Source organism: Spermophilus citellus (assembly GCF_964194105.1).
Source record: "Spermophilus citellus genome assembly, contig: SCAFFOLD_102, whole genome shotgun sequence".
NCBI lineage: Eukaryota > Metazoa > Chordata > Mammalia > Rodentia > Sciuridae > Spermophilus > Spermophilus citellus.
Window position 1 is genome coordinate 1,095,908 of NW_027672732.1, and position 27,663 is coordinate 1,123,570.

A 27,663-nucleotide genomic window follows, 5' to 3' on the forward strand; every position below is an offset into this window, starting at 1 on the left:
ATCTAGGGACAGTAAAGCTGATCTGCCTCAATGAACCAATAATCTTTTGCCACAAGGAAGGCTGGGCATGGGAGCGTGTGCATTGCCTCAGTAACCATGGCTGTGCGGTGACCCAGGCAGAAAGTCAATGGGGCAGCAGAGGGGCTTCCATTAGCCAGCACCCAAACAGCCTGGTCTCACTGACAAGCTATTACTAAAACTAATTCCAAAGCCCAAGCATAAATCATTCTTACTATTTTTATGGCATTATCTTCCATTTGTCATGGCCTTTGTGTAGTAGCTTTCAACCCACTAGACTCACCCTTTATGTTTCTTAAAATCTGGTCTCATTGGTTTTAAAACATGTAGTGAGAAGGTGATAAAATATTTTTTAAAATATTTTTAAAAATAAATATTGTAGTTTATTATTATGGCCAATTCATGTTCCTAAAGAAATAAAGGGGAAAACTCTGGAAGTTGAAAGAAGATGAGAAAGAAGCAAAAGGGAAAAAGACACAGAAGAAGGGGAAGTGGGAAGAGACAGAAAAAAAAAAGAGAAAGACCAGAGGTGGACAGGCCTCAGTCTGTGTCTTACCCCTTTAGCTGTTGCTCCTTCCTTCCTAATGTCAAAATCCTGCCATCTTTAAGCCATAACACAGAATTTGAATTTATCTCAAATTATTCATATTTCCTTCTTTCTCTCTTTCTTTCACTTGGGCCCTATACATGCTAGGCAGGTGCTCTACCATTGAGCAACTCCAGTAATAAGCAACCTCTTTTATGAGAATCATGCAATTTGATTCCTTACTGTGCCAATTTTTTTTTTTCCCATCTCATTGAAGAATTTCTTCCTGAAACTTCAGGAACTACAAAGGTAGAATGACCATGTTATTTTGCAGCTCAAGTCTAATTCTGGACTGGCTTTTGACTTGCTTCGACCAACAAAATATGGCATAAATGATGTATAAGTTCAAAAGCAAGCCTTAAGAAGTCTCCCGATTCTGTCTTCATTTTCTTGGGAACTTCTGCCATGGGAAGAGTCTGATCTAACTTCCTTAAAGGGTGAGAGTCCACATGGAAAAAGAAGCTCATCCACTCAGCCCCAGCGTGAGTGAGTCAAGGTGAAAAGAGCAGAAGAAATGCCAATAGAACTCTCAGAATCATGAAAAATCAAATAAATCATTGTTTTAAGTCATTAAAGTTTTGATATACTGATATCTGGGTGGCGTGCGCGTGCATCACGCAAGCACGCTCAGCACGCACGCTGCGGAAGCGCGCGCGCAGGCCCAGCCCTCGTTGCCGCCGCCATTTTAGCTCCTGGTTCCAGCCGAAGGGTGTGGACCGCTCGCTGGAAGAGTGCGAAGATGTCCAAGCGGCACCGGTTGGACCTGGGGGAGGATTACCCCTCCGGCAAGAAGCGTGCGGGGACCGATGGGTAAGCCAGGCCTGGGGCGCGAGGCAGCGGCTCGGGCTTTGTTGGGGTCCGGGCGGGGAGCGGGCCGCGGGCCGCGTGGCAGAGCAGGTCGCGGAGCCCGAGCCTTTGTTTTCTTTGGGGCTCCGTTCAGCGGCCGTCCGGGCGGAGCGGCGCCGGTTCGGCCCGGCAAGGGCGCCGCGGATGTTGGCGGGGCCGGGTCGGGAGGTGGAGAGGCCTGTGGCGGCCACCAGGGCGCCGCCTCCGCCAGGCCCAGCCTGCCAGAGCCACTTTGGACGGAGCGGGAGCGGAGCGCGGACCTCGTGGCTTCGGTTCCCGACTGAGGCCTGGCGAGGGTGGGGGAGGGCGCGGCGAGCGTTCGCGCCCAAGGGCACCGGGTTCCGGGCCGAGGGCCGGGAGAGGGCCTGGGAAGGGGACGGCGCCGGGCCGCGAGGGCGGGGAGCGCGTGGGTTCTCGTGTGGGCTGCAGCGGGGGTGGCGGGAGTTGAGCGCGGAGTCCGGGGGCAGGGGGAGCGGAGGCCTGCGGGAGGAAGGCACCGGAAGGCTGCCTGGTGGGCCGGGGGCCGCGTCCCGGAGCCTAGGGGCGCAGCGTGGCGGGAGAGCGCGTTCCTCCGTCCATTCAAACACTTCGGAGTAGACGGCAGGCAAACTTCCGTCTGCCGCCCACTCTCCCGCCATCTCCTTTATTTCCTGCTTTGGTGAAGACGGTGCTAGGGCTAGGAGTTGGCAGGCATACTTTTCCCCCCTAAGTTTTTATTTGAAGGAGCTTTTGAAATACGGAGACTTACTCAAGAAGTGGTTTTCATGCTCATGGCAAAATATCGCCATGTGGAGGTTGAGAAATACAAGATTCTTAGGGTTCCGGATTCCTTTTCCTTAGCCATTCTCTAAAGGTACCGAGGAATTTAGCAATTAACTTGAGGAATTGTATCACAGTCATTTTCTGGTCCAGTCAGTGTGTGTTTTCACTCTTGAAGAGCAGAATTCTCTGGGTAATAGGCAAAAAGAAAAACCTCAAACAAAAGTTCGAATGTCCAAATACCTTGCATAATTTCATCAGTTTTCCACGTAATCTTTACTGTCAAGGTGGAGTATAAATCAGAATGGGATGTACTTTTTGATGCCTAACGTATATTTAATTGTAAATACAGAAATATTTATGCTGTTTTATTTTTGTAGGTTTTTTAGAAATTATGATATTAGGTATAGTAATCATACAATAACATAATAACATAGCATCTTAGACTGCTCCCTCAAAAAACATGAGCACGTTTAAGCTCTGTCACAGACCCTTAGAGTTGGAAACAACTTTCAAAAGAGTATAATCAACTCCATTCAAGAAATGAGAAATGGAGACTCAAGAAATGAGAAATGCAGACGGGGTGGAGTTAAGTGGATTGTGCAAGTTAACAGTTTTATAGTGGAATCTGGAATGCTGCTTTTTGAATTTCCACTCTCTGACACACAGTCTGATACTGTACTTAGAATCATTACAGCTTGTTTTAGTGACATTTATAATAGGTTGGTAAAGCAGGGAACACTTGGTTCTTGATTTCCTTTCAAGTAAAAATAAAATTGCTTGTCGTTGGCTAAGATGCAGCTAATATCTCCAGTAAGAGGTCAGGTTGGATCAAAGTATACTGGAGAATTGACTCATCAGGTTTATTGTGTATGTGCACCATTTAAAAGGGCTTTCCTTGGGATTAATAGTCTCATGATACACTTAGGTGAATGCTCCAAAACAGATATCCTAAGTGGATTTTTTGGGTCTCTGATTCCCCATAATATTTGAGATTTGCCTGTATTGTGGAGTTCATCCATGAAATAGTGCTTAAGGTCTGGATAAATTCTGGAGGAAGTTTTCAAACTAACTTCTGTGTCATTTGAGTGCTATTTCTCACAGGGCTAGTTTTCTTTAGCAGTGGACTTCTGAAGTTTGTTATGGCTCAAGGCGTGAAATATCAAATTTCCCCCATTTGATAATTTTAAGTAACTTGTTGAATGACCAACAAACCTGTAGTGTTTTTTTTGTTGTTGTTGTTGTTGTCGTTGTGTTTTAGTGCTGATAGTTAGGAGGCGTATTTGTTTGAGAGCACAGGCATATCACTTTTGTGAACTCTTTTGTTAAACATGATTGTCCCATTTCTCTAGTACTAAAAAGGGAGGGTCATTTATTTAGTGGGAGATTCCATCCATGTTCTTGCTCGTATACTATATAAGGGTTTATTTACTCCTGGCATGTTTTTGTTTGGGAGCAGGTGGAGAAGTTATAGGTCTCTTACGTATTCTGCCTCTTTCCTTTATTCCATGACCCTATAGAGTCTTCAATATAATGTTACTAACAACAAAACAAACCTCTATGAAGTGTGGAAAACACACTAGATGTTGGCTTTTCGATATTTCCTGATCGATACATTGGTTGTTTATTATATACATTGATATAATACAAATAGAGCACATAATGTACACGTGACACTTCCAGACTTTTTACATGTATAAACACATTTTTATGACAGTCCTATATGATAGGTGAAGAAAGTTGCAGAAACAAAACAGAAAAGGCAAATTCCTGGAAATCTTCGAAAAACATTTTGTGATGAACAATTTTGGACAGTCTTGGCATTTTTACTCATGACTATGAAGTATAATATGAATATCAGTAGAATCTCTATTGTGTGCTTTTAGTTTTGCTCAGATGTCAGTAACTATCCTTTTCATTGGCTGTGTAGTACTCCACTTGTAAAGGTATATCATAACTTACCCAGTATCCTGTTCCTTGCTGTTTAGGTGGTTTCCCAGTTGTCATTTTATAGGTTAAAAGTATCATGAACATCCTTATGTATACATATTTGCACACTCATGGGATTGGAAGCTTGTGGAAATAAGATTGCCAGAAAAACTGTGTGTGTTCAAAATATTCTGATTTTGATGACCAGCTTATATCTTCATTTGCAGCATTTTAATACCTATTATCCCTCGTGAATTTTAAATCCCCCCCACCCCCCACCATACCAGGGATTGAACCCAGGGCTGCTTAACCACTGGGCCACTTCCCCAGCCCTTTTTATTTTTTATTTTGAGATAGGGTTTTGCTAAGTTGCAGAGGCTGGCTTTGAACTTGTGATCCTCCTGGCTTAGCCTCCTGAGTCACTGGGATTACAGGCATGTCCCTCCATGCCTGGCTTTAACATGGTAATTCTAACTTTAAAAAAAAAAAAAACTTTAATAATAACCAACATTTACTGGGCATTTTCAGAGTTAGACAACACTTTCTCGTGTTAATTCATTTAATCTTTTCAATACCTCACAAGGCATTAATAGCTGTGTTTTGAGATGAGAAAAGAAATACTGTTATATAGCTACCTTAAGTGCTGAGCCAGAATTGAGCTGAAAAATTGTATAGAATCATACAATTTTTGTGCTTGACAAAAATACATATTTAAAGAAGAAAATATGCATAAGTACAAGCCTATACATATTTATGAAGCAGAGGGTTTAAGTTCCCACTTAACAGACTTAATTTTTATTCTTCCTATCCTATTGAAGATAGATAGCTTGAACCATAAGGCAGTATTTCTAGGTGATTGAATTGTTTTCTACATCTGCCTCTTTCCTTTTTTCCATGACCCTATAAAGTCTTCTCTGTTACTTTCTTACTTTAATCTTACTAATACTTTTCACTATGCAAATTAATAAATTGAGGCTTACACCTTACCTGTGGTTATACTCCTTTTCTTTCTATACTATGATTGCCTTCATTTCTTGGTCAGCTCCTAATCTTGTGTCTTCAGAATGTATTTGATATTTGCTTCCTGTGTTGTAGAGTTTTTTTTTTTTTTTTTTTTTTTAATGAAGCTATGGATGAAGTTGGTCTCTGAAAACCAATCTTTGTTGGCACAGGACTACACGAGTATGTAATACATAGTTTACTTCTTCCATAATCCCTCTTCCCCCCAGTTTTGTAACTATTGAATTTTTGGTCCATATCTTAAGTATCTGATATTATGTGAGAAGTACAAGAGGAATTTATTAAACATTTTCTTTTCTCGGTCCTTCTTTTCTCCCCATGATGGTATGAGTATTAGAAACAATCCTTTTCATTTAGACCAGATGTTCTTAAAGAGTTCACTCTAGTTATGTGTACCATTATCTTTCAGATGGCTACTCTGAATTATTTGTGACTATAGTGCTTCTCACTTGGTGAGCATATTTCTGCTTGCCCAATTGTAAACTATTCCCCATCCACATTTTGGGCTAATATGAATGCTTATTAAATATGTTGAGCACTATGATAAGGTAGAAGGAGGGAAAGAAAGCAGGTAGTTGATAGCATATTTCAAAGATAGGTCAGGACTCTAAAATTTTGAATTGTGAGACTTCATTTTATGGTTAGTCATTTTTCACATTTTCTTTTGGTTTTGAGTAAAACTTTCTAGCTTGTATACCCTATAATTCTGTAGCATGTGGACATTGAAATGGAAGAAGGAAAAAAATCACCTGTTTAAAACAAGGATTTTCCCCCTTAAGTCTTTTTTTTTAATGGAATAGAATGGCATATTTTTAGAAGGAAAGGATCCGATTTGATTGGTCAGCCTACCATTTCTGTAGATGGACCATTCTGACTCAGTGCTGGGTTTATTAGTATTTTATCTTTGGTCGGTCAAGAATTTACTATTGCCCCATTGATGTACCATTATGGAGAATGACTGCTCTTTCTCTGCTACTGATACTTACAGCACAGGAAACTTGTACTCATTTGTGTATTGTGAATAAGGAGCAATGACACATTTAGCTTCCTGTTGGTCCTCATTATTTTTAATCTGGGTCCCAACACCTCGTGGCAAGTTTCTTTGCTACAAACTCCTTCTTTGCTATAGGAGTTTGTCTGAAATAAAGTGGATTAGTAAAATGAGCAAGGAAAGATTATTTTATTTCTGTCACCAGGCCCTCAGAGGCCACCAGATACAGCCCTTTGTCTTGCTGCTTGTCAGGTTTCCTCACCTAGATTAGTTAAGGTTATCATCGTATTGGGACAATCTAGTAACTAGAAGTAGATATCATAATTGACTACTTAAAACTGGCCTAAGTTTAATAAAGTGGCTGCCTGCATAATTTTAGCATTTTTTAAACAGCGGTAAAATGATGAAGCTAGTTTTAATTCTGCTTTATTTCATTTATGGTTGGCCAGTATATGCGGATTTACCTTTTACTTCCAGTGTTTTACTATCCCCAAAGGCTAAATGCAAGAGTAGACACTGAAAGCAAAGGAATAAAAGTGTTTTAGAATTTTCGTTTTTCTTGTAAAGCAGTATACACTTACTGAATAAAATTGAGGAAGTACTGGAAAGTATAATTAAGAAAGCAAACTTGCAGATAATCCTCTAATTCATATTTGTATTACTTGTGATACTGTGTGTAACATTGTACTGTGTTCTTTTCATTTAGCATTAGAACTTAAAGCAAAGTGCAGCTTGAAGGAGAATCTAGGAAAGATTGTGGGGCTGTCTTTTTTTGCCCAATTTATTTCTGTCTTCCCCACTCCAGCTGCAGTCTCTGACTTCTGTTGTGGAAATAGGAAGTTTTTTTTTTTTTTTTTTCCTTAGGATGTCTTAACCTTATGTTGAAGTTTGTAGTAAGATACTTTGAGGCATCATCAAGGAAGGAAAAAGTTTATGGTGGAGTGTGGAAAATTCTTGATTGTTATTTCTAATAGTTATGTAATTCATTGAAATTTTACATTAATTTTTTCATTAGGTTAGTGAACATTTGTGCTCTTATGACTGTAATATTGCCTCGAACATTATGCTTAAAATTTAGAATCTGAATTCTAAAATTTTTGTTCTTAGGAAAGAACGAGATCGAGACCAGGATCGTGAAGATCGGTCTAAAGATCGTGACAGAGAACGTGATAGAGGAGATCGAGAGCGGGAGAGGGAAAAAGAAAAGGAGAAGGAGTTGCGAGCTTCAACCAATGCTATGCTTATCAGTGCTGGATTACCACCTTTGAAAGCTTCCCACTCAGCTCATTCAACCCACTCGGCTCATTCAACACATTCGACACATTCTGCTCATTCAACACACACTGGACATGCAGGACACACATCACTTCCACAGTGCATTAATCCATTCACCAATTTACCCCATACACCTCGATACTATGATATTCTAAAGAAACGACCTCAGCTCCCGGTTTGGGAATACAAGGATAGGTTTACAGATATCCTGGTTAGACATCAGTCATTTGTGCTGGTTGGCGAGACTGGGTCTGGTAAGACAACACAGGTGAGTTACTTTTTCTTTTTTCTTTTTATTATAGTTGTTTGGAACTGAATATTACCTATTCTTTCACAAAGTAGAAGGCATATGTAGTCATCCCTACCTCATGCCAGAACTAATAAGACATCTAGGATATTTTTCAAACATGGATGAGTCATTATTTACTGGGCTTCTGTTAATAGATATGTAGGCTTCACATGGGCAGGTATGTTTGTAGAAATGGAAACTTGGATATCATTTGCAGTTAAAATACATGTAGCCAAATTGCCTTCCCTTCATAAGTAACCTGTCAGTTTACCTTTCCATAAGCAAGTGTGAGAGCATGTTTGGGAGTATCACTGGATTGGAGTTTTTACAGATCTAATAGGTGAAAAAAATAAACCTGGGGTAATTTTTAATTTGTATGTGTGTTTCCCTGAGTGAGGTTAACTATCTTTTTTGAAGTTATATGGACTGCAAGTCAATTTGAGTATTTCATGGAGGCTTTTCGAAAACTACTACAGCAACCAAAATAGAAAAGCTTTTATTGAAGACTGAACTTTAGTGAGAACTATTTTCAAGTGAAGGAAAACTTAGTGCTGATGTTAGGAAAAGAAACTGTAGCCTTTTTTTTTAATTAAACAAAATTTAAAAAGTTTTAGAAACGTGCAAGTCTATAACTCTTAATTATGCTAATCTATTTCATTAAGTCCCATGTTTTTAAATTTGCAAATATTTCAATGAAATGGACACATGTGCATTCAGATACATTGGAAATAATGTAATACTAATTAATTATATCACTATACTAATTAAATGCTACATACTATATTTTTTATAGATGTTTTACATCTAATACAATAGGACAAAATGGAGCATTGTCAGAGTATTTTAAATAATTATATCAACTGTTTTACTGGTTTGCAGAATATTAACACACCTGTTAATTAATCAGGCATTGTGTACTTTACATGTATTATATCATTTTAAGTTTATATACAACTCTGCAGGGAAAGTAATCACATTTTATGGAGGACCAGAATGCGGCTTAGATTAATGAGAGAACTCTAGTTTAGTGGGCTGCTCTGGGTTAAATAGTTTCTGGATTTAGGTAAGTTCAGCATTAACAGTTTTGTCCCTTTTCAATAGCCAGTTATATTTATTTCATACTGCTGTTCTGTGGTCTGATGTGGTTCAGAGGAGTTTTTATTAGTAGTTAGTATGGATAATTTAATCGATTCAAGGCACAAGAGGCTCGTGATGATTTGGATTACACATGCTTTCAGGGGTTACTTTATGTGAATATTGAAGACTGCAGGGAATTTTGGGGATGTGAAAGGGAAACTAGAAAGTTAAATCAGTAAATTTCATCCAGATGCTTTTTAGTATAGTTATCAAACTTGGACACAAACCTAATAAAGAGTACTTAGCAGTTGTTTTGGTTATCCCTGCCTATCAGAAAATGAAATCAAACATAATTTGAAATAATGACTTTAACTTTTGAAAGAGCCATAGAAAAGACATTTTGCATTGTGCTTGGTGTGCACATAGTATGCCTATATTTGAGAAATTAAAGCTAGTTCAGTCAGGAAAAACATGAGTGAGGGTACAAGTTTAGAGAAGGGAACACTGCACACTTTGACTAGTGTGAAGGGTTGGTGGGGTAGGTGAGACTGGAGCCCTAGGTTGAGCCTTACTACCTCTTGCCATAGGTAAGGAAGCCATCAGAGTTTTTAATTGGAGGGGAGTGACACAAATTTTTATTAAAAATGTTCAGTCATGAAAGACCATATAGGAGATCCTAACAAGTTTTGACTTTGTGTGCAAGGTTAGTGGGAATGAGGAACAAAGAATGGAGTCTGTTTTTTACTGCCACTGAATAGGGGACATGGGAAGAATTAAAAGAACTTGAAGGAAGGTGAGAAATGGTTTTGCTTTGAACTTGATGAATTTGAGATACCAATAAAATATTCATTATTCAGAAGGAGATGTGACTACCAGGTTTGGGGGTAGGAGCTAGAGTTATAGGATTGACTTTGTTCTGTTGCAGGCAATGTTGGAATTTAAGAGAATAGAAAAGGCTACTCAGGACAATATATAAAACAAGGATTATGTTTTGGGAAAATAGCCTCAAGTGGAGGAAGGAAGAGCAGAGCAGATGCCTACTTTGAGCAGACCAGTCGCCCACATCTTTCAGGATATGCATCCCTTCCAAATTATATTTCCTTAGAAAGTTTGAGTAGATGCCTTATCATAAACTGTTTTGGGAACCCTTAAAAATCTCTGAAACCCTTTCCAGGGTCCAAGAATTTCTTAGTATTTTTCATACAAAACAAAATATTGCAGCATACTGAATGTAGAGACAGAATTGAGGTTTCTCCCAATAAGCTAGACATGAGAGATATGTAAAAATAATAAAATGTGCTCTACTAGCCAAGTATTATTTTATTTGAAAAATATACATTTTAAAAATAGAAGATAGGTTGTTACTAGTAATTAGTAAACAATTTAGCTGCTTTTCAGTTTTAACTTCCAAATACAATAAACGTATTAATTGTTTGGTATCCTCATTTATTTTAACAGTATAAGGAGTTCTAAAAGAGAACTGCTAAATTAACCAAAACTATATATTTTTAAATTATCAATTTCACTGGAGTGAAATTTTTAAAAATGTGAATAATCTTGCCTTAAGAATTACGAATTAATTTTAAGTATTTTTAATTTGTAAGTCAGTACTTTTTGAGGATTGGTAAAATGAGGGTAGATAATTAAAACCTCATAAGAAGACCACTTAACATGGGTCTGTTGATTTGCAATACCAGGAAGACTCTGCTATTTTAGTGAAGTATTTTGTTCATTTAAAACCATGTAAAAATATTATTATGTTCTCTGAGAAGCAACATAATCATCTTTCATTTGTTTCTCCAGTTACAAGTTATTTCCAAATTAAAAAGTAACCTAACTAAAATGTAATAATAATGCAATAATCAATACTAGTTATCAGATGTCATTGTACACATGGTGTACCCAAAAACCCCTTGTTTTTTCTATAGCATTAGCACCTGATAGGCTTTTGGAAGCTTTGGTGAAGACAAATCATGTCCTTGTAGCAGTAGATTCCAGTTTTATGGGATGGTCATTTGCTTTTTTCCCATGGTTCTTTTACAGTTAAGTCAGTCGAGAAGAACCATAAAATGAGAGAATCTATGAGTGTGTGGATAATTAGGAAGGAAATATGCTGTCATCCTGACAACCATCTTGTGGTTGAGATTTTCTCTTTCCCCTTTTCCCTTGATTGACCTTACTCAGCGAAGCGCTATTGCTGTAAGCCATATTGAATTTGAGACTGGTAATTACTTTCAAGATGGTACCTAAAGTGTTGCCACTGTGCATAACATTCCTGAAAGATGGATTGGAGTACTAGTAGGTGCTAGGATTTGGCTTCTGCTGGCTTACAGAATTTGAATTGAATTAAAAGATACTTGTGCAACAAGGGAATATTTTCTACTTGTATCTGCATATTGTAACTCATTGTATGAATTTTGATGCTGTACTTATTGGAAATTAACATTTTTGTTATTAAGTAGAATTTGTTTCAAGTAGGATTTTTTTCATTGGGTAGACAAATAGTTAATGATGGGACCACTTAAACACTGGTGAGCATACCAAGCAAAGCTTATGTGGACCTAGTGCACAGAATGTAATCACATCACATCCTTGTTACACATGACCTCTTTTTGGATATTTTTCTATCTAAATTATATATGTTAAAGGAGTTATGATACGTTAAGTTTTTGTTATAAATAATTCTCTGTCACTTGCCTAATTGAATTTTATTTTAAATTATTGGAATGAGATAAAAGTGCTTTATATTAAACATAGTTGATATGCGGCAGAATAGAATTAATTTAAATGTGAAATTATTTGATAGATTCCACAGTGGTGTGTGGAGTATATGCGATCATTACCGGGACCCAAGAGAGGAGTTGCCTGTACCCAACCCAGGAGAGTGGCTGCAATGAGCGTGGCTCAGAGAGTTGCTGATGAGATGGATGTGATGTTGGGCCAGGAAGTTGGTTATTCCATTCGATTTGAAGACTGCAGTAGCGCAAAAAACATCCTTAAGTAAGTATTTTATCTTTAAAAATGGATGCTTTTTCTAATTGTAGCTTTTCTGCCACTTGTTAAGAATTTTGCAAGTGGACACTCAAGTTATAAAAATTTAAAATTTGAATAGTTCGAAGTAGGCCACCTTTGACTTTTCAGGTGACATTTTAATGTGGATTCTTTTTCTTGGTTATAATATATGTTGCTTTTTAGTAGAAATTGAAGTTGGCAGATCAGGTTTTAGTTGCTTGAGGTTGTATCTTAAGTGAAAATGTTCCTATAAAATGTGTAGTTTTAGTAGACATGCTCTGAAATATCATTTAAATATGATAGAAATAGAAAAGTAAGATATATCTTAGTGGTCTGGGGATGTAGCAAAGGTAGAGTGCTTGCATGAGGGCGCAAGTTCAACCCCCAGTCTTGCCAAAAAGAAAAAAAAAATGGATTTATCTTTGTAGAAGGACAGCTAATGTTAGAAAGAATGATGTGTAAGATGGGATATGATTTAATTGTAGGCAAGGGACTTTTAATGTTAATTTTGCAGATCTTGATATGTATACATAATGAACTAAAAGGCCAAATCTTGTTATGTAATGTACTCAGGGCACCTGAAGGTGTGTTGGTTCCTTTTAATAGCTGTGGTACATGTGGTCATACTGGTCTTTTTGAATGTTTTAACTTGACAAAAATGTTTTCTTCATTTTATATAGTTGCATTCTGCACAAGTGGTATATATTTCCGGATAGTCATTTCTTTAAAAATCTCATTTTTTTTCCTTATTGCTTTTGTTTATCTGCATTTATATGACATTTAAGTTATTTAAAAAGCTTATTTCTTGATGGGCACAGTGGCAAATGCCTGTAATCCCAGCTACTCTGGAGGCTGAGATTGCAAGTTCAAGGCTGTCATGGTCATGGTATTTGCCTGTACTGTGAAGTTCATCCATGAAATAGTGCTTAAGGTCTGGATAAATTCCGGAGGAAGTTTTCATACTAACTTCTGTGTCATTTGAATGCTATTTCTCACAGGGCTAGGGGATCTAGCTCAGGGGTAGAGCACTTGTCTAGCATGTACAAGGCCCTGAGTTCAATCCCCAGTACTGTAAACATAACAAAAAACCTGTGTCACAATGCAATTTCCCGGGCTGGGGATGTGGCTCAAGCGGTAGTGCGCTCGCCTGGCATGCGTGCGCCCCGGGTTCGATCCTCAGCACCACATACAAAGATGTTGTGTCCGCCAATAACTAAAAAATAAATATTAAAATTCTCTCTCTCTCCCTCTCTTTCTAAAAAAAAAAAATGCAATTTCCCAAAGTTTTAAAAAAAGACATGTTGGAACAAAATGTTACGTGGTCAGTGACATGAGTCTTTGTTGATGGATCTATCTGTATCCATCTATAGGATTAGGAAATAAATGGGATTCTTGTCTCTTTTTTTAAAATTTTATATTTTATAGGTATTTTAAAATGTCTGCAGAAGTATACTAGTTTAGTGAACTCCCTGTGTTTATTATGCATCTTCAACCTTGTTTCACCTATATCCCAGTATTTTCCCTGTCTCATATTATTTTGAAACAGAGTTTAGGTATCATGATTTCATCTTAAAATATTTTCGGTGTCTCATTTTCTTAAAATATAACTGTCACAACTTTAAAAAATCCCTTCAAACAAAATATTCAATCACTTCATGTTTTGTGTCCAGTTTTCCTCTAGTCTTTTGAAATATATATTTTGTTTCAGTAGAATTTGATATACAATTTCATTTTTAAGAGCAATTGAGCTTTAAAATGCTTTGGTCTCCTTAACTTTGATTTATAAGGGTTTTTTTTTTTGTTTAAATCTTAATCTTAACTAAATAAACTTAGTGATCACATTATTTATTGGTTGTTTGAAATTACATTGTAATTGACAATAATTATGTGAAATCATAGCTCATTTGATACTACTGTAAAGTACAGATAATGTCTAGGACTTGAAAAAAATAGAGTAAAATTTTACTTGTCTTTAGTAGGCATACCTTTCTGACATTTGATTCGCTCTATCATATTTGGGCAAGTTACAGTTAAGATTGGAATTTAGAAATCAAATGTGAGAAAGTTACCAGTATTAGAGGTGTGTATGTGTTTGTGTGTCTGTCTAGTAGGGAGTACGCTTGTGCAAGATTTTAAGTTTTTAGTAGGGAGTGACAATATAAATATACATAAGTAACTTAACATATGTTTAGCATTGTGATGTTTTCTTGTGGAGCAGTTCCCAAAGATTATCTATAAGTAAACCTCTTCAAGAAAATTTATTCCAGACAGGGTAAATTTATTAATGTTCCTCCTTAAGGTAGGGAGTAACCAGTGTTGTTTTTAAGTGACACTATATTAGTAAAAGGGTATACATTATTTTAAATTGCTTTAAAAGGAAACGTTAAAATTTCCAGTGTAATTCTTATTTAATATGAAGAGGACTAATGTCAGTTTTGACTAATAAGAATACTTCATTAAGAACAGTGGTTTATGATTCCCTTGGTGTATTTCATAGTCACATGTCAACCCATTAAGAACCCACATGTTATAAACATCTAAAGTTGTAACTGACTGAAATCAGTTATATAGTTAATTGGGTAGGAAGAATGCATTCATCAAAATATTCTCTGAAGATTCTGCTTGAAGGACTCAGAATTTAAGAGTTTTTTTGAGAATAGCCACATTGGTGTATTTTTTAATTGTACACAGAGTCCAAGGTAGTTTCTTCATGGTTTGAGATACATATGGATAGATGATGAGTCTAATATTGTGCTGTTTTCAGAGGATCAGATCTCATGTAAGTTAGTGCGTACTCTGGTTTTGAAGTCGTTAGTAGCTACTCAGTCCCAGTGGACAAGTTGCTAAATGGTTTTTGTGTTCTGTTAGGTATTTGCTTGTTCCCATCCTTTACTTCTTAAACTTATGCAACATATTTATTTTCCTGTTGCTGTCTTAGTTAGAAATTTGTGGGGGGGGGGCAGCCCGATTGAGATGGCTCTAAAGAAGAGAAGACCAGATAGCAAAACACAATGATGCCATGCCATGTTTGTGACTGGTCAGTAAAAATCTTAATTCATTCTCATGGAAAGGAGAAGGTATCGATGGCATCTAGCACTTCTGCTGTGGATTTTAGGAAGCATTTTGTAGTTGGAGTTCTACAGGATCTATTTATTTATTCATTCATTCATTCATTCATTTATTTATTTATTGTGCTGGGGATTGAACCCAGTGCCTCGTGTATGCAAGGCAAGCACCTTACCTACTGAGCTATATCCCCAGCATTTGCAGTTGTACATGATTTAAGAAATTAATCACTTTTTTTGAGGCAGATGAGTTTTTTGTTTGTTCTTTTGTGGTGCTGGAGATTGAACCCCAGAGCCTTGAGCATGCCGGGCATTGCTCTACCACTGAGCCGATTAATTTTTAGGGAAGACAGTGGCTTGATAATTTTGTGCCTGTGAAGAAACACAATATTTGGTTGTTAATTTGGTAGCCAGTTTCATTGTTATTTTAGGGGATATGCCTTTTGTTTTATTCCAAAGCTGCAAAATTACTGAGGTGTTTTGATATCAAGGCAATCCACTTATGTACCATGTACCATGTAATGCTTAGTCATTCAGTCATTTAATTGAGTACTTTGTGTAGGTTGAGCAGTGCTAGGTATAGTAACAAAAAAGAAATCTGGTTCTTGTCCCCATAAAGCAAATCAAGTATAAATATAAAATTTTCAATTGAGATAGAGTCCAAAATAGAATATATGGAAGTATGCTTTGAGGATTCAATTCAATTTGGAAAAGAGAAGTGTGTATTTAAATCAAGGCCTAAAACAAAAGTAGTACCAGCCAGAACAGGGATTGGGGTGCAGGGTGAGTGTGTTCCAATCAGATGTAACAGTGGGTTTTTTTGTTGTTGTTTTTTAAACTTTGTTTTCTGAATGGAAAAAATCATGACCTTTTACTTGAGAAGGTCCTACAGTCCTATACCTACTGTATATTCGTAAAATATCCAACTGATTTGTCTAAGTCAACCTTTTCATATCAGATCAATTTTAAGATGTTAAAGGACTAGTTTGTGTACCATGTATAGATGATTGAAGATAGCCTTTTTGGTCTTTCTTGCTTCATTAAACCATAAACACAGGGAATGGGGTTTGTGTCTGTATCTGTGTACTTGCCATGCACACAACAAATAGAACCTTTGTTCCCTTTTAATCTGAGGAAGTTAAAGTCATAACAGGAGTTTGAAATTTTGTCACTATGTTGTAGAATTTGGATGACTTAAGCAGCATAGTCATGACAAATGGATAGATGATTCATGAAAAGACATTTTCTCTGACTTTGTTAAAATTTCTTTTGTGAAGATGGGGTATAGTATATATAATTTGCCTTTCCCTCCCTAAGTTTTTCCATTTGGGGTGTCAGATTCATTTGAAATTTGGAATTTTACAACACCAAGGACCCCATCTGAGATAAAGTTTATGAACCAGAGCAGCTTTTAGAGAACATGTGTGTTAGCTCTGTAAGACTGTGTACCACCTTGAGATGTTTATCTGGTGTGTAACTTCAGGGCAAACTGCTAAAAAGGCAAGAAAAGGTAAAGACAAGAAGATATGGTTGAAATGTAATTGAATGACTAGAGAGATGAACAGTCTGGGATTTCAGGGTGTGATAAACCGTCCCTTGGAAAGCTTGAGTGAGATAAGTTTTGAACAGACCAGCTAAAGAATGTGTTTCCATACAATTTGGATCATAAACATGTAGAATTTGTTTTTAATCTAAATAAAATAATCTTTGTAGGCAATAAGATGGAAGAGAATACCAAGAGTATTTTAACAAACACAAGCTTAATAAAAACACTACTACAGTAAGGAGCTGGAGGGTGCATTAACCTTTAAGGTGGGCACTGTCATTGTAAGGCATGGCCATAGCAGATTCTTTCATGTCCCTGGCAGATTCTTTTTGTGCCCCAGGAAACAATAAACTGAAGCAGTTCTGTTTAAGGACTACTACAGAATTTCAGAGTGGTTGTTCAACAGGCACCCTCATTTAAAAATAGATGATTTGAAATGAGAACTGAAAGTAAGTAGATCCCAGAACACTGCCTCTGGGGTCACAGTACCTAAGTTGTGTCCTAGCTCTGCCACTTAGCAGTATGATTTTGACTGTTAATTAACCTTCCTGTACTTACTGCTTTTTCAGAGGATGGAAATTATAATAACTACCTTATGGGGTTGTTCTGAGATTCATGTTAATTTGTATGTAACCCTTAAGAATAATTTTCTGATACTCAAGCAGTGTTTCACCCAGCATTGCTGCTGGTAGTGGAGATTTCCAGCTTGAGAAATTATTGGTTCTTATTAATTAGCTAATAAAAACAAGAAAGGAACTTATAAAAGCAGTTTAATGAAGTTCCTTTTAACACAGTGATTGAATTGTAATTGAGAAGGGTTAATTGAATTCAAACTTGACATTGTTGAATGAATGAAGCCATATATTCTTCTAGGGCTTGAGGTCAGAAGTGAAAACAGGTGTGGTAATTTAAAGACAAGTTACAAACTAATTTATTGAACATCTGTTATGTGGGTAGACATTGTTCTCATTCAAGTATAGCAATTACATTATGGGAGTAAAAAATCAAAGTGGTTGGTTACCACTTTAAGCAGTTCTTAAACAGAAACAAGAAAGTTATTACCCTAGAAGTAAAAATTTTTTGGCTTTTGTTAATTCATCAGATGATAACTTGATTTTCTATTCTTTTGTGTATAAACTTATACACTTGTAAGGGATTAATTTTAGAAGGCTTTTTTTTTTTAAATATTTATTTATTTATTTTTTTAGCGGTCACAACATCTTTGTTGGTATGTGGTGCTGAGGATCGAACCTGGGCCGCACGCATGCCAGGCGAGCATGCTACTGCTTGAGCCACATCCCCAGCCCCTAGAAGGCTTTCTTTGCACAGTGTGACATCTTAGAAAATATTGAACAGAATTGATACATTCATCTCAGCTTTCTGTAAGTGCTGTGGAGAAGGTGAAGGCATTTCCTTCAACACTTGTGAAAGTTTGAAGAGTTGGAAATGAATGTTGGGAAAAAATTTAGTTGCTTTACTTTTTATCATTGATTTTTTTATGCTTTTTTCTTACTTTTTTTTTTTTTTTTTTGCTTGATTTGGTATCTGGCTCTGAAACATAACTAAATATATTTTAGCTGTTGGCCATAACAGAGGTTTAAATTCTGGTGTCTTAAACATTTTAGCTAAGAATGAATCCATACATGTTGCAAAGGGTATTTGATATATTCTTTTTGTCTAGTTTATTGTATTTAGAACAGTAAAACAAGAGATTCCAAGGTGTTCAAAATACCACATCTTTCTTGTGATCATTTACATACAGTAGTTTTTACCGTAATCAGTATTATGGTGCTTTTGTGGTTATGGTGAATGGTGTTGCTCCTACTGTGTAATATTGTTGCTGAGAATGTCAAATTGAACTTGAGCCTATGTAAAACATCCATAGAAATGTATGGGTCCTGTTGAAATGCTGAGTCACTTTGAACTAGTAGTTACTATGGTGTCCTTATGTTGATTATGGAAAACAGTGGTATGAATTATGATTTGAATCATTATGATGAGAATATTTATTTTTCACCAGAAATATGGTGTTAAATACATTGAGTCTTCATTGACATATTTATATCCAAAGAAGTGGTTTGATTTTTTTTAATTGGTTGTGATATATATACACATACACATAAAATAAATGTGCCTTGTCTGAATGTCTATACCTTGGTTAGGCTATTAATCAGGAGATTTTAATATTCAAAAACAAAATTTCTTTTCATAAACTGCTATGTTCACATGGATCAAAGTTTATCTTTTATATCATTAATTTACATTCCAGTAAGCCTGTTATTATAAAGTCAAACCATCCTAAATTGGGGCCTTGGGGCCTGACTGTAACCATTCTGTCTTATGATACATATTCAAGTTAACTATAATGTAGTGTGTTAATCTAAAAACTCAGTGGCAGATAGAAAATTTATATATACCTTAAATGTTTATTTTTATTTTAATATAAAAATTATCTATACATCAGTTTATTAATATTGGGTCAACATCATTTTGTTGAGTGTGGGCCCTTTGTTTAGAATTCAATTTTGCTGAAAAAAAAAATTAGTTCCTTTAGCAAGGCGCTCAGCAACCTAGTGAGATCCTGTCTCAAAAAAGAAAAAAAAATCTGGTTCTTAAGGTGGATTTTAACTCGGAATACTTAAAAAAATACATAAGTGTTGCTTTTCTGGAATAGGAGAGAGAATTCAGTTTTGAAATTTTAGAATTCTAGACCCCTTGCAATCTTTAAGAATTGTCTTGCACATTTGATAGTTTGTGTGTGTGTGTGAGAGGCTCATCTTTTTCATTTTTTCTAAAGTATGCAATACTTAAGGTTCATATGTAGAATTTCTCTTTTCTGTGCTTAGAGGCTATCATTTCATGTCAAATGTAATAATTTGTAATTTGTCATAAAAGTGGTAAGTTCAGTAGTTGATAGAAATGCAAGTTTCATTATCCGAAACAATATGGCCAAGAAACAAATGAGAAACTGGTCAAAAATTGCATTTAGTATTCAAAGTGCTGATTTTGTTAAGAGCTCCTACAAATCAGTAAGAAAATGGCCAACCTTTGAAGTCATCCAAGAATTTCTTTGGGTGATGTGGATGCATGTTTTAGATCTTTAGATACAATTTTGAGTTATCTGCATAGTTAGTTATACCAGAGTATAGTCTATACTTGAAAGGCAACCAAACTCTTGACAGTATGGGAAGAGCACTGACTAGGATTTTCAGAACAGATTTTTTGTTTTTGTGCTGTTCGATTCTTCTAGAACAGTAATATCAAGTTGTTTCACTGTTTTTTATTAATGGTTGCTTGGCATTTTTTATTGTCTTCTAGTTTGACTAATCTGATTGGTTAATATTTTGCAATTTTTGCTATTAGAAACAGTTGGTGTCCTCAGCACCCTCTTAGAACTTTGTATGCACAGTTTTTACACATTGGCATATGTGAAATGAATTCCCTCAGTGAAATTGGTTGGATCAAAGGTTTTGCTTGAATTTTATCAGCCTTTGCCAGATTGCCCTTCATGAAAATTTTATCTACTCCCACCAGTAAGGAATGAGCAGATGAGTGTCTGTTTCTTTGCCTTTCCTGATACAGCTTAGTAAAATTTATCTTTAGTCAATCTTGTAAGTGAAAAATGTAGTCTCCTTATAGTTTTAATTTGCATTTCTTTTGTATGAAATTGAGCATCTTATAGGTATGTATTAGCCATTTGTATATTTTTGGGATCTGAGACTGATGCTTTTTTTCATTTGTTGAGAAGGATTGCTATCTGGTTGGCAGCAGTTTATAAGGTGGTATTTTGAAATGCATATCAAATTTCAGAAAATTGACAACATACAGTATCACACAATTGATAAAATTTGGTATTTGTTTGGTTTCTTTACTTATCTTTCTGTGGTTGGTTCTTACTGATTTGTAGAAGCTCTTAACAAAATAGCATTTTGGATATAAATTGCAATTTTTGACCAGGTTGCCATTTATTTCTTACAGGTAATGAAAAAACTTTTGATTTTGATCAAGTACTGAACTTACCACTTTATATGATGTCCCAGGCTTTACAACATAACCTGCCCAAGCTTGTTTTAAGTTATTTGATTCTTATATTCTACTTTTGTGTTTTTATTTTAAGCATCTTTGCCCAATCTGGATTTGGTTGGGGAGGAATTCATAAGGTTTAGGGTAATTTCTCTTACCACTCCTTTTGCCACCTATACCAAATAACATAACATTGAGCTATTGGGCCTTACTTCCCTGTGTAGTTAATTTTTTTCCACTCATAGTTGCAACATTTAGTCATTGACACTAAAGTGAGGAATACTTTATATATATTGTTTATTATTAAATTTTTAAATGACTTGTTTGGTTTTCTTTCTTTCTTTCTTTCTTTTTTTTTTGTAGTGCTGGGGATTGAACCCAGGGTCTTGTGCATGCTAGGCAAGCACTCTACCAACTGAGCTATATCCCCAGCCCTTGTTTGATTTTCATTTAGAAAAATATGAATGTTTTTCTTAGTTTGTGATTTTTCCTTAAGCCAAAGGAATGGGATGTTTCAAAAATTTAAAAATATGTGAGTACAAAATTATAAATAATATATGTGAAGGATATAATGCATTACTATGCTTTGTTCAGAATTGGTGATGTCATCTGGCTGGATCAGAATTGGTTAGCTTGCAGTTACTCTTTCTGCATGTAGTGATTGTAATACTGTTAAGCTAGGATGGTGCTATCAGCACTTTGAGTTTTGGGTTTATTTCGGTAATTAAACAGTGCTTGAATATCTGAATTATGAGTTAATTCAAGGGAGTCTGATGCTACATTAGGTATCTATTTGTTTAATCTGCCTCTTGTTTAACTTTATTAATTTAGACTAAGTCTTAAACTTTAGCAAGAGTTTAAGACTTAAGTCTAGTGTATAGAATTTAACAGTTCTGTTAAAACACAGATTGCTATGCCTCACCTTCAAAATTTTTGATTAAGTAATTCTGGTGAGGCACAAGTTTTCTGTTTCTAATAAGTTGCAGATAATTTGTATGTCTTTACGTGAATAGATCATTTCAAGTTTGGTTGTCTTATAGCATTTTTGTTTACTTATCCATTTTTAAAACTTTAGAATTATGACTCATCTTTTAGCCTGGGTAAATATTTATTACTAGTAAGAAAGGTAGTAAAACTTGACTAAGGTAAAGGGAAATGGTCTGTGGCTTTTAGGACCACCAATATCTTCCTTGTTATGTCTTTTATGTGTTATGTGTCAGGTGGATTGATCTCTCTCTCTCTCTCTCTCTCTCTCTCTCTCTCTCTCTCTCTCAAAGGGTTTCTTAAATTTAGCAGTATAGCAAATGATCAAGTACTCTTTTTTTTCTTGCTTTAGTCTTAAATTAACAAATTTATTCTTTAAATTCTAGAGACCAGGGATTCAGAAGCATTGCATTGACAGAGTTGGTTCCTTCTGGAGATCCTGAGAGAAGAGCCTTTCATTTCATGATTCTTCCTAGCTTCTGATGACAATTAGCAGTCCTTGTTATTCCTTGCCTTATGTATCTCCAGTCTCTTTCTCCATCTTCACCTGGCTACTCTTTGTGTCTCAAATTTCCCTCTCATTTCTTCATTAAGGATATGTGTGATTGGGTTTAGAGAGCACCATAAATGTTTGCGATCTCATGGGAAGATTTTAACTTAACTACATCTGCAAAATTTCTGATTTTTAATAAGGTCACATTCCTAGGTACCAGAGGTTAGAACTTGGTCATATCTTTCTATAGGTACCTTTTTGTTGATATACATACATGTAGGTGTGTTCCTTTATAGTAGTTTTTAGGACAAGTGTGCTAGTGTAGGCGTGTGCTATCATAGTACACCTAAGATTGGGAATCAATATAACATATAAACTAGTTTTAATAAGCTATTTAACTGGTTTTGAGACTCTGGAAAAGTTAACTGCTATTATTCAGGTGTTTTCATTGGAAAAGAAGAGCACATTTGACTCTCTTGACCTTCCAACCTTAGAACTGCCATTTTTTGTAAAATCTGTTGTTCATACAACAAGCTTCACTTGTTAGTAAACTTCACATATTTTGTGATGTAGGAGATATTTAACTGCAGCATCTCATGGTTTGTATCACTGGGTGATTAATCAAATTAACATTGAGGAAACATTAGGAATTTTCTCCGGAATCTGAAAGACAGGGTTTGAATGTGGTTGGCCATTTAATTTAGTACTTATAATAAACATGGTTGTTGATTAAAGCATGACAAATAATAGTTCCATTAACTGATTTGTGATATTCATTTCCTCTTAGGAAAAATGCAGAAGAATGGCTATGCTTCTGTGTATCTCCATGTTGTGGTTGCCTAACGCTTGAGAAATGGGCAGAGGAAAAAAGATCAAAATAGAGTGGTTTTTTAAAGAGTTTTAAGAAATTTTCAAGTTCAAGTTGTATTATTAGTTTTGTGATTTCCCCCTCCCCCATTTTTAAAGTCCAAATTGATGCATATCTTATGTGGGATCATTATAATTGGTGGCACTTTGGTGGTTCCCATTGCTTGTGAATGCTTGCACTTGATCTGGCTGTATATGTTATCGCTTCATTTGAGTATTGTTAGTTATTGGGACTACACATACTGAATTAGCTAATTAAAATGCCTTCAAAAAATGTTACCCTAGGAGTCTCTGTTGAATGAATAGCTAGCTATTGAGTATCTGGAAAGTTGAGAAACAGTGATAGGATATAAATTTTCTAGTATTTGGGCAAAATAGTATTTGCTCGAATGCAAACATTTATTCTTTAAAGCCACAAATTAGTTCTGTTGAAACTAAGGAAGTTACCCACAAATGGATTGTGTTTTGCCATTGAGATAATGTGCAAGAGGATTGCCCACCTTGTGTCAGTAATACATCCAAAGGCACAAACTGCCAAATGTCCTCAAATAGATCAAAGAAATTCCAAAGGATCTAGAGGCCATAGTGTAGCTGACTCATGCACTGTGTTGGACTAACTTTAAGGCATTGAGTCATATTTTAATTGGCAGTGTTTTTTCTTTCACAATCTTAATAAAATAATCTTGTAGGTAATATGTTACCTAGTCCAGGTTGTTGGTTTTTAAAAAATAACACCACCAAAGTAGAAGATAGGAACTATACAATTGGGACGAAATGGACTTGTTTGCCCAAAAATTGGTTAAATTTAGAGTTAAGTTTTAGTGAAGTAAAGAGAGGGATTCACTTCTCTTGTACACTGCCTGCCAGTTTGCTGAACTTACTGCTCCAGCAGATGGCATTAGCTAAAAATATCAAGTTGGTTCATGAAAGATTAGGTTAGACTAATCATGAAAAAAGAGCCAGAGGATGAAATCATAAATGATGATTTCAGATAATTTCTACTGCTTTTAAATCTGTAAATAAAATCATGGGCTTTTATTTACTGAATGAACAGTGAATTCAGCATTTAAAGGCGTATTGTGTTTTGTCCATGGGCCAAACCAAGGATATAATTGTTTTGTATGAGTGTTAGCAGAGTGGAATGGACTGGGAATGAATGGCTGATACTTAATCTACATGGTGCTTTTCCTATGATGCTTAGATTCCATATTAACTGCCTTCTTTTGAGCCATTCCTAATCCTGGTTTCCCTCTCTTTGGTTCATTAATCATTCTTATGTTGTTTGCCTTTTATATTCCACTTACGTACCAGCATTTCCACAGTGCTGTTGCTGCCCCTCAGTCCTAAAACCTTTATGAATGATTTCTTTTTATGCTTCATTAAGGTGTTTTTTCAGGTGGGAAAATGTTAGACGTATTCTCTGTGAGCCCCTTTCAACCAAGAACCTGAGCCTGTGAGCTTTGTTAAGAATTGTTAGGGCTTTACTTTTTTGAAATGTGCATTTGCATGTGGTAACATTTTAGTGGTGTGATGTCTTAAAGCAGCTGAAAATGGTTTATTGGTTTTATTTTGCAGGATGAATATTTACGTCTAAGATTATTTTTAAGAAATTCATTTATATCTAAGTGTCCAATTTGGCATTTGTGTGAAGCGTGTGTGGTCATTGCCTTCCATAATCAGCAATATTTTTTTTTTTCAGTACATTGCAGTATTTGAGAAGATTTTATGATGTATAGCTTGTTTGGTGTGTGCTCTTAAGACATTCTCTTGAAGCTTAATTTTGTAATTAATCTTGAAAAAATAACATTTTTTGGGGGAAAGTCCTGTCTTCCCTTGTCCCTACCCATGCTGGGGGTTGAATCTAGGGATGCTTTATCACCAAGCTACACCTTTTTCGTTTTTTTGAGACAGGTTCTTGCTAAGTTGCTGAGACTGGTTTTGAACTTGAGATCTTCCTGCCTCAGACTCCCAAGTCACTGGGATTATAGGTGTGCATCAGTGTACCTGGTTGAAGAAGTTTAGTTTTCATTTACCAAATGTCTTTGTTTCATCTCTCTGTTTTCAAGTTTTCTTTTAAAATGAACCTTGACCAACATGTTCTTTGTGAATATAGGTATATGACTGATGGGATGTTACTTCGTGAAGCCATGAACGATCCCCTCCTGGAACGTTACGGTGTGATAATTCTTGATGAGGCTCATGAAAGAACGCTGGCTATAGGTATTCTCATGGGTGTTTTAAAAGAAGTTGTAAGACAGAGATCAGACTTAAAGGTGAAGTAGTTTTCTTTACCCATTTAGTTCATTTTGTGTGTATGCATGTATTAAAGTGGGAAATATCCTGATCATTAATCAGCTTTTTTAAAAAACAACTTCTAAAAGTAGTGTCCAAGTACTGCCTATGTTTTTACTTTGATGTGGCTTCATTTTAAACTTCACTTATATTTCTCCTACTTTTTAGTAATGTATTTTTAAACCAAATCTCTCTTTTCTAACCCATCTGATTCTTCATATTCTAACATTTTGTTTTGTTTTTTTGATCATACTAGTCACTCTATTCATCATTAAGTGCAGACATCTCCTTAAAGGATCAGTTTTTATCCCTCAGATTTATGTCTGTCTTCCAACATAAACATCCAGGACGATCAACTCCTCAGAATTCTTGGGGTTTTTTTTTGTTTTTTTTTTAACCCCTTCTTTACCACTTGTACCTTGGCCAGTGTTATTATGTTGATTAAGGTCTTAAAACTGTCTTAATAGTTTATATATATATATTTTTTTTACATTTTTGACCCATAGTTTAGGAAGTTCCCCCTTTTGCTTTCTTGTGTGCGTGTACCATACTTTGAAACTTAAAACTCATCATCTCATCATTCCTTGTTAGTATGTGTGCTGTACAAGCACCATATAAGTACTATCACTGTTAAAAATTATGGATGAGCTGTCAGGGTTTCAGTGGAGAAATCTCATTTAAAATAAGAATTAAGAATTCTAGTGGAATGATGTATGAGGGAGACTTACAGTAAAATTTTATTAGTTTATATGATATATGATTTGTATGGGGCTGTGACCGCATAATCATGAAGTTCTGTACCTGAAAAGACTTTTTTTTTTTTGCTCTGCCTTTGTACAAGTATAGAAGATCCTTGCTTATTTTAGGATTTTTTTTAAAGATGTGTGTATTAAAGATTATTTGGAAGAAGTGAGAAAATTTACACCTGGTCCACTAGTTAATATTGCATTTTTTCTTTTTCTTTCATGTGGAAACATGTTTGTTTGAATAAATGTAGCAATAATCATGACATTAATGTGGTTCTCCATTAGTTCTTTCACAAACTTTCATTTGGTATGTTTCAAGGTAATTGTAATTTACTTACTTAAATAGATATTTCTAAATATCTTTGAATAAAAAGCTTTTACTGTACCTCAGTCTTTCTGTATTTCATTTTTAAAGTGGTTTATTTAAAGATCTTTATAGTTTTCTTTATAACTGTATATAGAACAGTAAATCAGTACTTTTCTGTTTTTTTTTCTTTGAGGCCATGAAAGAAGTTAAAGGTGACTCAAGTAATTTACTGTTTTCTTTCAGGTTATAGTTATGAATGCTACTCTAGATGCGGGAAAATTCCAGATTTACTTTGATAACTGTCCTCTCTTAACTATTCCTGGCCGCACGCATCCTGTTGAGATCTTTTATACTCTAGAACCAGAGAGAGATTATCTTGAAGCAGCAATTCGAACAGTGATCCAGATACATATGTGTGAAGAGGAGGAGGGAGATCTTCTACTTTTTTTTAACTGGTCAAGAGGTACCATTATTATTAGCCTTTGGCCTATCATTTCTGTTAAATGGCAACTTTAAACAATTTGGCATATATTAGCCATAGTTTCCTTATTGTGACATTTTTTTCCTTCATATTGATATATAAAATTTGTAACCGTTTTTCTTTCTACTCTTAGGAATACTTTTTAAACCACTAATACTTTTGTGTTAGGGTTAATTATCCTGAGTGTTAAATGATTTTAGAATTCCAAGATTTAGCAAATTTTATCTTCACTTTGGAAAGGCCAGCAAACTGGGACATGAATTTGCGTCACAGCTGATATGATTTCAGGCAGTCTTCATCAGTTATTTAGCTTGTGTGTAGACTTAAGTGCCAATCAATCATCAAAAAACCTTATTTTGTGTTTCATCTTCCATGTACTCTTTGAGAATTGGGAGGATAGCATGTCTTCTTTAGAATTTACCGCATTTTGATATACAAATCTCAGTGTCTTGTGTTCTAAATTCTTCCAATAGGGTGTTTTTAGACATGTGTTCTGACGTTCTCAAGTGGCTAAAGAAGTTCAGGAAAAACTATTTGGATAAAGCAATTTTAAAAAATGTTTTTGTAAATGGGTCTTAAAGTTTTTTGTTGAGTTTTGTTTATTTTCTAGAATGCACTAGAATTTTCTAGTATGTGCTCTTTAATGTACATGCAAATCACTTAGACAACTTGGAGATTCTGATTCAGTGGGTCTTAGTGGATCCTGAGAGCCTGCCTCTAAGAAGCATGCTGGTGGTGCTGACTTTCCTTCATGTCTTAGTGTCAGGGTCTAGAGCAGGTCCAACAGAACTTTTTGCACTGCTGGAAAGATTCTATATTTGCACTTTTCACTGTGATCGCCACCAAGAAACAGGGCTTTTGAGCATTGCAAGGTGGCTAGTATGAGGAGAGACTAAATTTTAATTGTGTCTAAGTTTAAATAGTTAACACTTACTGACCCACATCCTGTTTTTGTATTTGCATGCCCACTGGTTAAGAATTTCTTTTACATTTTTAAAAGGTTATCTCTGATAAAAGAACCTGACAACTGAGATCTTAGATGAATGAAAAACTTAAT

General features: G+C 35.7%; 1 pseudogene across 1 annotated transcript; it reads left to right on the forward strand.

The window, feature by feature from the left end:
• Nucleotides 1–1,343: 1,343 nt before the first annotated feature.
• Nucleotides 1,344–27,468, forward strand: LOC308640685 (ATP-dependent RNA helicase DHX15-like; annotated as a pseudogene). Its single transcript, XR_014024367.1, has 6 exons — nucleotides 1,344–1,414; nucleotides 7,257–7,692; nucleotides 11,597–11,790; nucleotides 24,894–25,053; nucleotides 26,369–26,588; nucleotides 27,367–27,468. The product of XR_014024367.1 is annotated as an ATP-dependent RNA helicase DHX15-like (transcript).
• The last annotated feature ends 195 nt before the right edge of the window (nucleotides 27,469–27,663 follow it).